General features: G+C 43.6%; 1 protein-coding gene across 1 annotated transcript in view; it reads left to right on the top strand.

The window, feature by feature from the left end:
• Positions 1-833: 833 nt before the first annotated feature.
• The window catches only part of NHSL2 (NHS like 2), a 155,299-nt gene continuing 141,212 nt past the window's right edge, over positions 834-14,920 (top strand). The window contains exon 1 of the mRNA XM_070783883.1: positions 834-5,813. The gene's annotated coding sequence lies outside the window, so the exon portion shown is untranslated. The remainder of the gene's footprint in view (positions 5,814-14,920) is intronic.

Here is a 14,920-nt window from a genome sequence, read left to right as displayed (position 1 = left end):
ACACACACAAACATATGGAGTCAAGAGCTATGTCCTGGGGTATTGAGTAAATGCTTAGTGAGTGAATGCATGAAGTTTAAGAGTGAGAAGACTTCAAGCTACACTCCCATTCTTCCCACTCCTCAATGACTTTCCCATTTCAGTGGCGATAGCATCAGCTTCATTCACAAGATGGAATTGGTTCCTTAGCCATTTTTGCCTGGTTTTGTCTTCCCTTTCTCACTGCTTCTTTTCTCATTCACACTTCTCATCTATCCCCAGGCTTCCTCCTGTCTCTGGTCCCATCGCTCTCCAGTTTACTGATAAGCCTCTGCAGGTACACACCAGGCCTTGAAGAAATATATCCAGAATCTTTCCTCTCCACTCTGAACATACTTTTACTAACATGGTGTCTCTAGTTCCTGGAAACCTAATCTGGTTTTCCCAACACCACCCCCCACACACACACCCCAGGCCTGTTACAGTCTGCTGCTTAGCTCGATGTGCACTTGGATACAAGATGCTGCCTCCATGACCTGCCCTGCCATGCTCTTGCACCCAACTGCTTTTACATTGCAGCCTTATTATTTTTTTTAATTTCATTTTATTTTTAAACTTTACAATATTGTATTGGTTTTGCCAAATATCGAAATGAATCCGCCACAGGTATACATGTGTTCCCCATCCTGAACCCTCCTCCCTCCTCCCTCCCCATACCATCCCTCTGGGTCGTCCCAGTGCACCAGCCCCAAGCATCCAGTATCGTGGATTGAACCTGGACTGGCGACTCGTTTCATATATGATATTATTACATTACACTGATATAAATAATTACACTTCATATAAATAATTATTACATTATTACACTGATATTATTACAGTGTCCCAGGCTCCTGCTTGGACTGCAGGGAAAGTCAGATATGGCAACCTGGTTCTGTATTCACATATATATTTTATATTCATAAGTAAATTCTAAACTCCCAGAGGGCAGGGTTGTCTTTGTCTTGTTCCTCTCTATCCCTCTTGCAATATTAGCATTTTCCTTCATTCATTCATTCATTTCTCAGAAATTGAATCTCCATTCTATGCTAGGCCTGGTACCAGGTGCTAGTGCAGCAGAGGGGAGGCAGACACAGTCTAATATATTCTAGGAGATTCAGGGCAATGGGGGAGTTCACAAACATGAGACTAGCAAACTGATTTTGAGCCCAAGCCTGTAGAAGTATTTGTGAAATGGTTGGTGAGCAGGCAGGGCCTACCCATGCTTGAGACAGATCAGGAGGCAATTTGGGCTGGTGGCTACTGGAGGCCTACCTTAGAGGATCTGGGGGAAAATGGGAGAAAGATATGGAGTATTGTCCACATCTTCCAAAATGAGCATGTAGAAGGGGAACTAGCAATCATGGTCCTGACCAAAACAAGCTTTCCAGTTGTTACCTGAAACAATAGGATTTGGGATGTAATTCTGAGACATGGGTGATGTCATGGGAATAGTAGTAGTAAAGTCAATTCTTTCTAGAATGCAGATTTGATGACCTTGTGACCTGAGTTTGGGTGCCAGCTCTCCCTCTTGCTTGCTGTCAGACCTTGGAGGGCTCCATTCACCTAGCACAACCTTGGAGGCTTCCTCTCTGACATGGCAGGATGTGGAGTGGGATGGTGTGTGAGGAGTTAGATTCAAGAACCATAAGCTTCCTTCGAGTTCTTGACATCTGTGGCATGCGATAGGAGCAGAGGCACAGAGTAAGAAGTTTCAAGCAGCAGAGTGGGCCATGGTTGGGGAGGCAGGTGAGGAGTGAAGGGCGAGAGGGTCTGACCAGGGCAGGGGCAGGGATATGGAGAGGGGCTAATGGATTGGCACCATATTTATGATGAAATGGAACTGATGAGAAGTGTGAACTGGCCAGATGATGGAGAGGAAGAAGAAGGGGGAGGTCTAAGAAGATGGAAATTTTGCTTCAACCAAGGAGAACAGAGTAAGAGGAATCTTGGGTCACAAGCCCAGAGTTGCTAGCAAACTGCCATATGGGCTTCAGCAAGTCTTTGTTTCTTTCTGGGTCTCAGTTGCCACATCTGTACACTGAAGGGATGATTTTGATCTTCACAGACCCCCTCCTTGACTCATAATGACAACAATAAGTTAGGGATTGCTACCAGTTTCCAAATTACCCTTGAGCTTGTTAAAAGTTTAGAGGCAAATTCTAGACTCTTAAGTGGGAAGCTTGAAGCCATGGCAGAGCCAGTAACTGCAGCGCCTTGGGCATCAGAGGTTGAGGGAGGGGGAGTTGGAGGGCAAGTGGGGCTACGTGGAGAGGACTTGGAGGCTGTCCTGAGGCAAAGCCCCAGGGAGGGCAGTCCTTGAAAAGGAGCTTGTTTCTTGGCCTCAGAAGACCTGGCTTTGGCAGTGTTTTAAAGAAGATATTTAAAGATCCCAAGTCCCAGAGGAATACAAATGGCAAAGCAGCACAAGTGGTGTTGGAGTCATCTTTGCATAGTAGGGGAGCTTAGCTGGAGGTAGGACTTTGCCCTGGGGGTTGGGTTAATGAACTCTGCACCACCCTGATCTATAGAAGCCCATTTGTAGATAACAAAAAGAGTTAACTTAACTTGTAGATAACTTAAAGAGCCTCTGCTGTGTCCTAGCCCTGGCTCTAAGCACTTTACATGTACTTATCCATTCATTGCATCCTCACAGCAACTCCAGTTTTACAGGTGAGGAGACAGGCACAGAGAAGCTAAGTAGGGTGGCCCAGATCACACAGCTATTGAGTAGAAGAGGGGGCAGACCTGTCTCCAGTGCAGTAAACCACAGTGCTATCAGCCACATTTGGGACTGTCAACAGTAGAGTTACAGCCTTTTTCCATATCACATCACAGTTATCACAGGTATCTCAAAAAATCATTTTTTTTTTACTATCTCAAAAGTTTGTTAGTATTAGACCTGTTGCTAGATCTTGTTACATTGAATCTGTTCATCAAGAAGCACATATGAGTAGACTGTAAATTGTATTTCTGTATACAATAATGTTTCCTTTGTAATCCTAAGTAGTTTTTCAATATGCTGCTGTTGCTGCTAAGTCACTTCAGTCGTGTCTGACTCTGTGTGACCCCATAGACGGCAGCCCACCAGGCTCCTCGGCCCCTGGGATTCTCCAGGCAAGAACAATGGAGTGGGTTGCCATTTCCTTCTCCAATGCATGCATGCATGCTAAGATGCTTCAGTCATGTCCGACTCTGTGTGATCCTACAGACAGCAGCCCACCAGGCTCCTCCATCCACAGGATTCTCTAGGCAAGAATACTGGAGTAGGTTATCATTTCCTTCTCCATTATTTAATATATTTAAAGGCATTTTTTTTCCTGCAAAAGGGTCTGTAGACTGCTAAAGGGCTTTGCCACATACCCTAGAAGGCTCCTCCAATAAAGGGCAGGCTGGAGAGTTGGGAAGCATGCATACTGAGCACCCCTCTATGCCAGACACTTTGCCCATGTACTTTTATTGCAGCTCCATGACCCCAGAAACTGTGTGATTATCCCACTTGATACACAAGGAGACCAGGGCTACTGAGGAGGAGAGTATAGTGTACAGTCACCATCAAGTATGTGGCCAAGCTGGACTGTGCATCCAGGTCTGTCTGACCAGAGTCTATTTTTTAAACACTGCAGCTGTGTGTCTTCCTGGAATGTGAGTGTCAGACCTCACATGCAGTTTCCTCAAATACAGATGACCTCCCCAGGATAAAGGACAGCTTTTTATGCATAGAAGGTAGCATACTTTTTCAGCCCCAGTGCATCTCCAGACCTGGGTTGTGGGATGAAGGCCCTTCCAGGGAGGAGGGGAGCGTCTTGAGAACAGTACCAGATCTGAAGCTTGACAGCAAGAGGGATGTGGCATAATGGCTGATGGCCACATGCCTGAGTTCAAATCCCACTCTTGAACCAATTGCTTCACCTCTCAATGCCACAGTTTCCTCAACTGCAAAATGAGAATAAGAATGATACCTCCTATGATGGTCATGTCTTTTTACACAGTTCATGAGGTTCTCATGGCAAGTGTGCTGGGATTGTTTTCCATTCCCTCCTCCCGTGGAGCACCAATGCAATGGACATGAACTTGGGCAAACTTTGGGAGATGGTGCGGGACAGGGAGGCCCAGCTTGCTGCAGTCCATGGGGTCGCAAAGAGTCTGACACAACTGAGCAACTGAAAAAAAACAATGGTGGTAATGAGGATTGGGTGAGGTAACAAAGCACTTAACATTGTCTGGCATGATGGTGTGAGCCACTGGCATTATTTTCTCCTGAGAGAGTGATGCATGCAGGGAAGAACTGCTTCTGGAATAACTTTGGGAGGTGCCAACATTTTCTCTTTTCCTATACCTGTTAGCTGGTCACCCTTCCTCTGATTCCCTGATATCTTAAGCAGCAGGAACCCTCAAAGCCATGGCTTGTACCTCTGATGGCACATTAGAATCACCTCCCGAGTTTTTACACCAGTGGTGCCCAGGATGCCCCAGACTGATGGAATCTGACTCCAGGGGTGAAGCTTGAGTATGAGCCTTTTTTCTAAAGCTCTTCAAGAAATTCTTATGTACAGACAGCTGAGAACCATGGCCTCAAAAGGAAATGAGGCTGTGTGCTGTTCTTCGGGGTGAAAAAGGAGGGGGGAGCTTGAAGACAGTGCCCCACTCTGCAGACAGACTGAAAAGGAACACAAGCCTAGGTGTGGAGAGCAGGCAGGCAGCTTTAGGGAAGAAGAGGAGCTGGAGTCTGCAGTAAGAAAGAGCCACCAGGCCCAGAGCCTGGCCCCCAGACCTTGCCAAGCTGATGGCCTAGGTGGTTTTCCTACAGAGGAAGTGAGAAATATGGAGGCAAGGGGAAGATCAGGATGTGCTCATAGCCACTTTCTGCACCCCTGAATTGCAGAGAACACGGAAGATAGGCTGTTCCTTCTCCTCCCCTGGCACACACACAAAATGGCTCCCTATCTATCCACTCACCAGCTCACACCCGGATTCCACCCCTACCCAACCCAGCAAAAAAGTCCCAACTCTGATCCTTGTAAGTATCTCTGAGCTGGAACAGCACAGGCTGCTGAGGGTCAGATGCCAGGACCCTAAGCACCTCAGGGTGCTGCCTTCCACTGTAAGAAGAGACAGCAGCAAGCTGGGAGCTTGGGAGGGCTGCCACTATTAGCTTTTTATGTGTCAAGAAGGGAAACCACGGCTGAGAGGAGGAGAGTGACTTGATCGTGGTGACACAGGAAGTAGTGAGAGATGGGACTCATGTTCCAGTGCTCTTTTTCCCACACTCACTTACAGACTTCAAGAGACCAGCCCAGTGACTCTAGCTAGCAGAGTCACCCAGCAGAGGTCTTAAGTCGGCTGCTCTGAGGGAATCTCCAGTTGTGGGTCTAGATCAAGAGTGGAGGTGTGGGGCATTTGGGGTTTTGCACTGTGTTGCCTTCCCCCTATCTTTTGTCCTGGGACATATTTGGGCCAGGTGAGATTTGCCCCCCACCCCCGCATAGTGGAGACTATGTCTTTAAGAAAGGCTGAGTCAGAGCCTCAAGGATCAGTTTCAGGCAGCCCTCAGAAGGCAAATCTGGATTGAGTTTAGGAAGAAAAAAGAAGGGGTTAGCTTTGGTCCTGCCTCCTTTCCTTTCTCTCCTTTGCTTGTCCCTCCTCCGGCCTTAGTCTAGAAATTCAGTTCACTTGGCCAGAAGGTTACAGAGCCGAGGGCTTTCCCCAGCAGCCTTGTCCTCTCATTTTATCCCTCCTCCAGCTCCCAAGCACACATTCTGGAGGACTGCTGGGCAAGTTGCTGGAATGACTAGGTATGTAGTCTGGATATTTTAACTTTTGCCCTGTCAGTGAGGTCTGGGAATGTCTGACATTGACCTGGTGGGAGGTGGGAGCAGGACCTGCCAGGACCTCCAAGAACCTTGGTAACTGAGGCAGATGGGCCATGAGCACAGCCCTCTGGTTGATTCCACAAGGGGCTCTGTATTTGGGAGTCTGTAAGCTCAGAGGCCTGGTCTGTGCAGCCTGGCCTACCAGCACCCTTGTGAACTGCCTACCCAAACCCCGAAGAGTGGGAGTTTGGGAATGTGGAGTGTTGGCTTTGCTGCTGGAGGAGGAATTGAGGCCAGAGGGGAGCTAGGAACCCCATGAGAAAGGCAGATGGAAATATTTCCGGCCCCAGCCATCAGTCTGTTTGTCCATGACACACTGGTGTATAACCTCCCAGATGAGCAAACAGGGTTCAGTCGGCTCAAGTTGCATATGCGGTGGCCAAGAGCCATGCAAGTTCTTCTCGGGCTTGTTTTCCATTTTGTGGAAAACTAAAAGCAAGGCTATTAGTTTTTTAGGACCTCAGAGAAAAGGACTTAATGCTGCTTAGCTGAAAGGGAGAAGTGTAAAGAAAGAGGTATGGAAGGCAAACTGGGCTGGTGATAGCGATTCAAGGAGAGCTTGATATATCTGTGAGCTAAAGAATGCTTTTCTTTTACATTTTAGATCTAATCCATGCATTTCTTTATGGTTTTATTCAACAAATATCTGTTAAATGACTAGCGGTGGCCACTGCTGGTGAGGGGAGCCAGTAACCCAACATGGCAGCTGATCCTCCTATCTGACCTCCTTCTCTACCTCTCTGCTCCTCCCTTTCCTCACCCCACTCCCAGCCCCTTTGAGAGAGAAAGAGGCACCAGCTTCTCGTGCACTCAGGTAACCTGATGAGGGTATGATAAGTGCTGACACTGTTGGCAGTAGAGTGGGTATATCTCATCTGACAGCAGTCTCTTGTGAAGGAAACTTGCAGCTGGGCCCCAAACATGACCTCAACCACTGGAAAAGACTTTGAACGTCAGAAACCAGCAGGGACACAGTTCAACTGAACTGTTTCTGGACAGAAGGGGCAGTGTGGGACCTTTCTGGACATTAGAGGTAAAGCTAGGCCCCTGGTCAAGCCTTTAGCATCATATGTGGGCCAAGGATCAGTTGGATTTACCAAGAGCATCTGAGGACTTTGTTCTTTGTGATTTAAGCGAGTTGTCATAATTTGGGCAGGAGGCATGCTGGGATTGCAGCCACTATTGAGGCTATTAAGGAAGGGGTGGGGTTGGGAATACTGGTTCTTGGGTGGTCTTTGGGTGTGGAAGACTTAGGCATGGCAGAGGCAAACGTGTGTGTGTGTGTATGTGTGTGTGTGTGTGTGTGTTATAGGAAGTAGTCCCTAGGAGAAAGAGCCTGGCAAAAGCCAGGCAGGAAATGTAATTCTGTCCAAGTACGCTTGGGATTCAGGACTGGACTCATAACTGGAAAGTTGTACAAGGGCCCAATGAATGCAGTGAAAGAGCAGTGAGACCAGTGCCAGGGCTGCTTACCCTGTTGGAGGCAGAAATGAGAGGGGGCTGAGCCAACTGGTGAGTTCCATGACTTCAGCTCATGGGGGACTGAGTGGGACTTCCAGGAGCTACTAACATTCTACTTAAAAAAAATCCTCATAGCAGTATCTGTCTACAATGCACTTTGAGCACTTGAGCTTGAATTGGGTTTATCTGAGGAGCTATTTCTGAGCCTAGAAGAGAGGGGGACTAGTTATTTGATTTCTTGAGGCTATGAGAGTGACACTGTGCAAATTTATCCTTGTCCACCCTTCAAATTCCACCATGGTTGCTCCTGCATCTCCATGAAGGGCTATCACTGAGCTAGACCTCCCATCCCACTTCCTAGACCCCAGGATTTGCCTGCAAGCTCCTGTCGTTCCTTCACAGAATAAAGCTGCTGCCCCAAGGAAGTTGTTCAGTTGAGTGGCTGAGGGGAGAGGAGTCCAGAAAGCAGGAGGAGGATGGGAATCGTTTCAGGAAGGTTAAACGCCAGCCAGCATCCTAAAGATAAAATAGGGAGCTGGGCATTCCCATCTATGGCAATTTTGTGGAAGAAGCTCAGTGAAGGTTGTTTCTTCTCTCTCATGAGGGTGCATTTTGGAAAAGTGCTTCATTTCCTTTCCATGTTCCCCACACATTGTCTGAAGGGGCAGGTTTCATGTACTATTTTTTTAAAGTGGAGAAAATCGCCCCTTCAATATAAAGCTGAGTAATTGCAGTAAAAAGACACAAGCAAATGAGGCTTCTGCCCAAGTATGGGAAAATATCTGTCCATCTCCCCACTTAATTAGAAAAATGATCTGCTGGATAGTGAGTCATGCTGCCCATCAGCAAACAGCACCATCCCGAGTCACAGCTACGAATAACGTAGGTGAGAGATGTCAGCAGCTGTGACGAAGAAAAGACGTGAAGGGACTCGGATTCCCGATGCCAGCAGCTGTCTGGACCACCTTTGCCCCATCCTGCGCAATAGATAATGCACTGAACTGAGCTGCCTCATCATCCATAATGCACGTAGATCAGTATGCCTGGGAGCGTCAGTGCATCTTGATTAGTAGGGTCTCTGCAGGGAACAGGAGATCTAGATCAATCTACAGCTCTTTGCATAGTCTGGGAGTTCCTTTTTATTGAGCAAAACATGCATACAGTAAGTGCAAACAGTGTGCTAGTTGTAAATGTGTAGCTCAATGGATTTTTACCTATGTGTACGTCTTTGTGTAACCAGAAGCCAGATCAAGATAAAGAACATTTGCAGCACCCTAGAAGGCTTATTTTTGCCCCTTCCACCTGGGAGTTCTTTATTTACTTGCACCTAAGTACTGCAGCCAAATGTCTGGGATCAGCAGTGCGCTGGTAAATGTTTAACAACCAGTTCTGGTGTTTGTGGAGAGTGCCTTGCTTTGTAGCATTTGCCAATTTTTATGGCCTAAATATTCCCACCATGGCTGATTTCAAGCTGTGAATGGTTTAAAAATTGGTTTACAAAATTCTGAAAATATAACAATTGGCTATGGTGAGCCAGGGTAAATTGCTCCAACACACCAGTGGTTGTGATGTGGGATCAGAGAAAACTGGGGTCCACACGTCTACTCAGCCCACCCGGTGTGATGCAGGTGGAGATGGTTTCTCAGATACTCCCAGGTGCAGCCCTAGAGAGAGAATTGTTCATAACTTACAAAACAGAAACAGATTTACAACCTTAGGGAGCAAGCTTATGGTTGCCAGGGGGGGAGAATTGGGGGAAGGGATAGTTAGGGATGCACAATTACACACTGCTATATTTAAAATGGATAACCAATAAGGACCTACTGTAGGAGAAGGCAATGGCACCCCACTCCAGTACCCTTGCCTGGAAAATCCCATGGGCGGAGGAGCCTGGTGGGCTGCAGTCCATGGGGTCGCTAAGAGTCAGACACGACTGAGCGACTTCACTTCCACTTTTCACTTTCATGCATTGGAGAAGGAAATGGCAACCCACTCCGGTGTTCTTGCCTGGAGAATCCCAGGGACAGGGGAGCCTGGTGGGCTGCCATCTATGGGGTCGCACAGAGTCGGACATGACTGAAGTGACTTAGCAGCAGCAGCAGCAGTATAGCACATGGAACTCTATTCAGTGTTATGTGGCAGCCTGGATGGGAGGGGGTTTGGGGGAGAACGGATACATGTATATGTATGTGTACTTATATGTATATGTATCCCTTCGCTGTTTACTTGAAATTATCACAACATTGTTTGTTAATTGGCTATACCCCAATACAAAATAAAAAGTGTAAAAAAAGAGAGAGAGAATTATTCACAGAATTTAAAGAGATCTCTCACTTCTTTCATCCATGCACCAGATATTAGTTATGCCTCTATTCTAGAGTCATGAACATGAGTAAACCATGGTTCTATCTCTCAAGGAGTTTCCATAATTTAGCATTGGAGGGAGAGGCAGACATTGGAGGTATGTATGCAATAAACGGTTCTAGGGACTGGAGTAAGAGACTCATGGGATGTATTGAGGACACCGAGGAGGGTTCATTTCTGCCTTGGAATCTGAATTTCTTACCCCACTTGACTTTGGAAAGTGCCTTGAGGTTGAGGAAAAGCACATCATACATGTCTGTCTTGGATCCTGATTCTACCTCTTCCATGCTGTATGATTTGGGGCAGGTCATTTAACCTAGCTGAGCTTCAGGTCCCTCATCTGTTAAATGGGAGTAATAGTAGTACCTATAATACATTACATAGTTATTTTGAGTATTAAATGAAATAATTCATGAATAGCACTTAGCATACATATGCACTTAATAATTATTAGCTTCAGTTAGAAATTATTAGCCACTAACTTGGACAAGCCCTGAGTCTAAGATTCATTTTCTTCATCTGAAATGAGAAAAAATGCCAACTTTGCCAGGGATGTCTTGAGAATTAAATAAGATTATATAGGTGAACTGTCTGGCTCAGAGCATGTCCCCAGCAAATGCTAGTTTCCATCCTTTCCCTGCTTTCTGATGTACTGACTTATGAACTGCTTCCAAAAAAACCCAGCTTTGACATCTTAGTAAATAAATACATCAAGTAATACACCAACCCACTTTAAAATTTTTTATTTTGAAATAATTATAAATTCTCAGCAAATCGCAAAAAAAAAAAAAAAATGTACAGGGGGTTCTTTACCCAGTTTCCCCTGATGTTGATATCTTACATGACTATAGTACAGTGTCAAAATTGATATTGGTACAATTCATAGTCCTTATTCAGATTTCACCAGTTTTACATGTACTCTGTGAGGGTGTGTATGTATTGTGTGTGTATGTAATTTTATCATATGTGTAACCATCCCCACATGTTTCCTTGGTGGCTCAGCAGTAAAGAATCTGCCTGCCAATTCAGGAGACTCAGGTTTGATCCCTGTGTCAGGAAGGTCCCCTGGAGAAGGAAATGGCAACCCACTCCAGTATTCTTGCCTGGGAAATTACATGGACAGAGGGGCCTGGCAGGTGACAGTCCATGGGGTTGCAAAGAGTCGGACATGACTTAGTGACTAAAGAACAACAAAACCATCCCCACAATCAAGGTGCAGAACTAATCGAGGTGGTCACCACAAGGATCTGCCTGGTGCTACCTCTCGATATTCACACAGCCACTAGCCACTTCCCTCATTACTAGCCCCTGGCAACCAAGATGCTATTCTCCACCCATATGGTTTTGTTATTTCAAGAATATTATATAAATAAGTTTATATCATATGTAATCTTTCAAGACTGTTTTTTTTTTTTTCATTCAGCATCATTTTCTTGAGGTCCTTGCAAGTTGTTACATCTATCAACAATCTGCTCCTTTTTATTGCAGAGTAGTAGTCCATGGTATGAAGGTACCAGTTCATTTAACCATTCACCTGTTAAAAGACATCTGTGTTGTTTCCAGTCTGGGGCTGTATGAGTAAAACTTCTATGAGCATTCATGTAACAGGTTTATCTGTGAACATAAGTATTCATTTCTCTGGGATAAATGCCCAAGAGTGCAGTTGCCAAGTTGTATGTTAATTGCATGCTTAATTTTTTTCCTATGAGGATTTTTTACTGAGGTATAGTTGATGTACAATATTACATAAGTTTCAGGTGTACAACATGGTGATTCACAACTTTTAAAGGTCATATTCCATTTATGGTTATTATTGACTCTATTCCCTGTGTTGTACTATAGGTCCTTGTAGGTTATTTATTTTCTTCATACTAGTTTGTACCTCTTCATCCCCTACTCCTATCCTGTCCCTCTCTACTTCCCTCCTCCCACTAGTAACCACTACTTTTTTCTCTATATTTGTGAATTTCGTTTTTGCTACATTCTATAGTTCTTTTAAGATTCTACAAATAAGTGGTATCATACAATGTTTGTCTTTCTCTGTCTTATTTATTTCACTTCTTTTAGCATAATGCCCTCCAAGGCCATCCATGTTGTTGCAAATGGAAAAATTCACTCTTTTTATGGCTGAGTACTATTTCATTGTGTGTGTGTGTGTGTGTGTGCAGAACATCTTCTTTATCTGTTCATTTCTTGATAGACACTTAGGTTGCATCCATATCTTGGCTATTGTAAGTAATGCTACTGTGAACGTTGGAGTACAAATACCTTTTTGAATTAGTGTTTTCCGTTTTTCTGATACATAGCCAGGAGTGGAATTTCTGGGTCATATTGGTAACTCTACTTTTGTGTTTTTGAGAAACTGCCACACTGTTTTCTATAATGGCTGCACCAATTTACATTCCCACCAACAGTGTGTGAGGGCTCCCTTTTCTCCACATCCTCACCAACATTCGTTATTTGTGTTCTTTTTGATGATAGCCATTCTGACATGTGTGAGGTGATACTTATTTTTGACTGTGCTGGGTCTTCATTGCTGCATGCAGGCTTTCTCTCGTTGCCGGGAGCAGGGGCTACTCTTGGTTGCAGTGCATGGGCTTCTCATCGTGGTGGCTTCTCTTGCTGTGGAGCACAGGCTCTTAGACACACGGGCTTCAGTAGTTGCAGCTCATGGGCTCTACAGCTCAGGCTCAGTAGTTGTGGTGCACAGACTCAGTTGCTCCGTGGCATGTAGAATCTTCCTTGACCGGGGACTGAACCTGTGTCCTCTGCATTGGCAGGCAGATTCTTTTACACTGTACCCCCAAGGAAATCCTCATTGTGGTTTTAATGTTCATTTCTCTGATGATTAACAATGTTGAGCATCTTTTTCAAGTGCCTGTTGGCCATCTGTGTGCCTGCTTTGGTAAATGTTTATTCAGGTCTTCTTCCCATTTTTAAATCAGTTTGCTTGGTTTTTTGATGTTGAGTTGTATGAGCTGTTTGTATATTTTGGGTATTAACTCTTTATTGGCCATATCATTTGCAAATATTTTCTCCCATTCAGTAGGTTGTCTTTTTGTTTTGTTGATGGTTTCCGTAGCTGTGCAAAAGCTTTTAGGTTTAATTAGGTCCCATTTGTTTGTTTTTGCTTTTATTTTCTTTACTTTAAGATAGAGATCCAAACAAATACTGCTACAATTTATGTCAAAGAGTGTTCTGCCTAGTGGCAGTACCAGGATTTGATGTGGTCACTTTTGTTTTTTAAGCCATTCTGATAAGTGTGATATCTCACTGTGATCTTACTTTACATTTCTCTAATTGCTAATGATGTTGAACGTCTTCTCATAGTTTATTTGCCATCTATATATACTCTTCAGTGAAATGTCTGTTCATGGCTTCTGTCTATTTTCTAATTGGATTGTTCTTTTTTTACTGTTAAATTTTGAGAGTGCTTTGTGTATTCTAGCATGTAGATTTGTAGTTTCTTGGATATGTGGTTTACAAATACTTTCTCCCACTCTGAAGCTTTTCTTTTTGTCCTTTTCACATGGGCTTTGACAGAGCGTACATTTTAATTTTGAAGAGATTCAATTTATCAGATTTTCTTCTTACGGTTTGTCCTTGTGATGTCAAATCCAAGAACCCCTTACCTCGCCCTCAGTACTAAAGATTTTCTCTTTTTTCCCTAAAACTTTTATATTTACATTTAATTCATCATCCATTTAGAGATTCTTTTTTCCCCCCCCGAGGAGGTCAATTCTTTCAGTGCCATTTTTTTGACAGGGTTTTTTTTTCCTCCATTGAACTGCTATTTCACTTTTGTCAAAAATCAGTTGGCTCAATGTTATGTGGCAGACTGGGTGGGAGGGGAGTTTGGGGGAGAATGGATACATAAATACGTATGGCTGAGAGTCCCTTCACTGTTCACCTGAAACCATCACAACATTGCTAACTGGCTATACCCCAATACAAAATAAAAAGTTTTTAAAAATCAGTTGGGCATATTTCTGAGTTCTCTATTCCATTTCATTGATCTGTGTATGTATTGCTCCACCAGTAACACTCACTCTTGATTAGTGTAGCTATATAATATAAGCAGAGTCCTCCCATTCTGCTCTTCTTTTCAAGATTATTTTTAGCTATTCTAGGGCCTACTGCCTTTCCACATAAATTTTAGAATAAAGTTGTCTATATCTACAAAAGAATCTTGTGGGATTTTTATAGGAATTTCATTAAACCTATACCTTCAATTTTGGAAGAATTGCTATCTTTACTATGTTGAGTCTTCCAATCCATGAATATAGTATTGTTTCTCCATTTATTTAGGTCTTTGATTTCTTTCCTAAGTAGTTTAGTAATTTTCAGCATAGAGATCCTGTGCAAGTTCAATACATAAATATTGCTTTTTTGGGAACATTTGTAAATGGTATTATGTGTTTTTTAATTTGGTTCCCACATGGTCAGTGCTTGTATATAGAAATGTAATTGTCTTTTCTGTGTTGAGTAAGAGTGGTAAAAACAGACACCCTTGCCCTGTTCCTGATCTCCAGGGGAAAACAGTCAGTCTTTCACCATTATGTTTAATGTTAGCTGCAGATTTTTTGGGAAGTGTTCTTTACTAAGTTGAGGAAGTTCTCTCTCTCTTCCTGGTTTTCTGAGCATTTCTATCATGAATGGGTATTGGATTTTGCCAAATTATTATGCTTCAATTGATTTGTTCATGATTCTTCTTCCTTAGCCTGTTGATTACACTCATTTTTCAAATATTGAACAACCCTTGCATTCCTGGAGTCAACCTCCATTAGAATAAAACATCTACTTTGTCATGGCATCTCTCTTTCTGTATTGCTGAGTTCTGTTGCTAATACTTTCTTAAGCATTTTTGTGTCATGTGTCAATTCATGAAGGATATTGGTCTGTAGGTTTCATTTTGTCCTATCTTTGTCTAGTTTGGTATTGGGGTAATATTGAACTCATACATGATTTGGGGGAGTGTTCCCTCCTTTTCTGTTTTCCGTAACAGATTATGTATAATTTTTTTTAATTCAATATTTTAAATCATTATAGGACTATTCAGATGATCCATTTCTTGATTGAAATTTGGTAGTTTGTAGTTTTGAGATATTGATCCATTTCTTCTAAGTTGTTGAATTTATGAGTGTAAAGTTGTTTTATAATATTTATTATTCTTCTAATGGTTTCAAAATCTATGCCAATTATCC

This window comes from Bos indicus, chromosome X, assembly GCF_029378745.1.
Source record: "Bos indicus isolate NIAB-ARS_2022 breed Sahiwal x Tharparkar chromosome X, NIAB-ARS_B.indTharparkar_mat_pri_1.0, whole genome shotgun sequence".
Lineage (NCBI taxonomy): Eukaryota > Metazoa > Chordata > Mammalia > Artiodactyla > Bovidae > Bos > Bos indicus.
The sequence above is the reverse complement of the archived record's forward strand: the minus strand, read 5'-3'. Positions and strand labels throughout refer to the sequence as shown.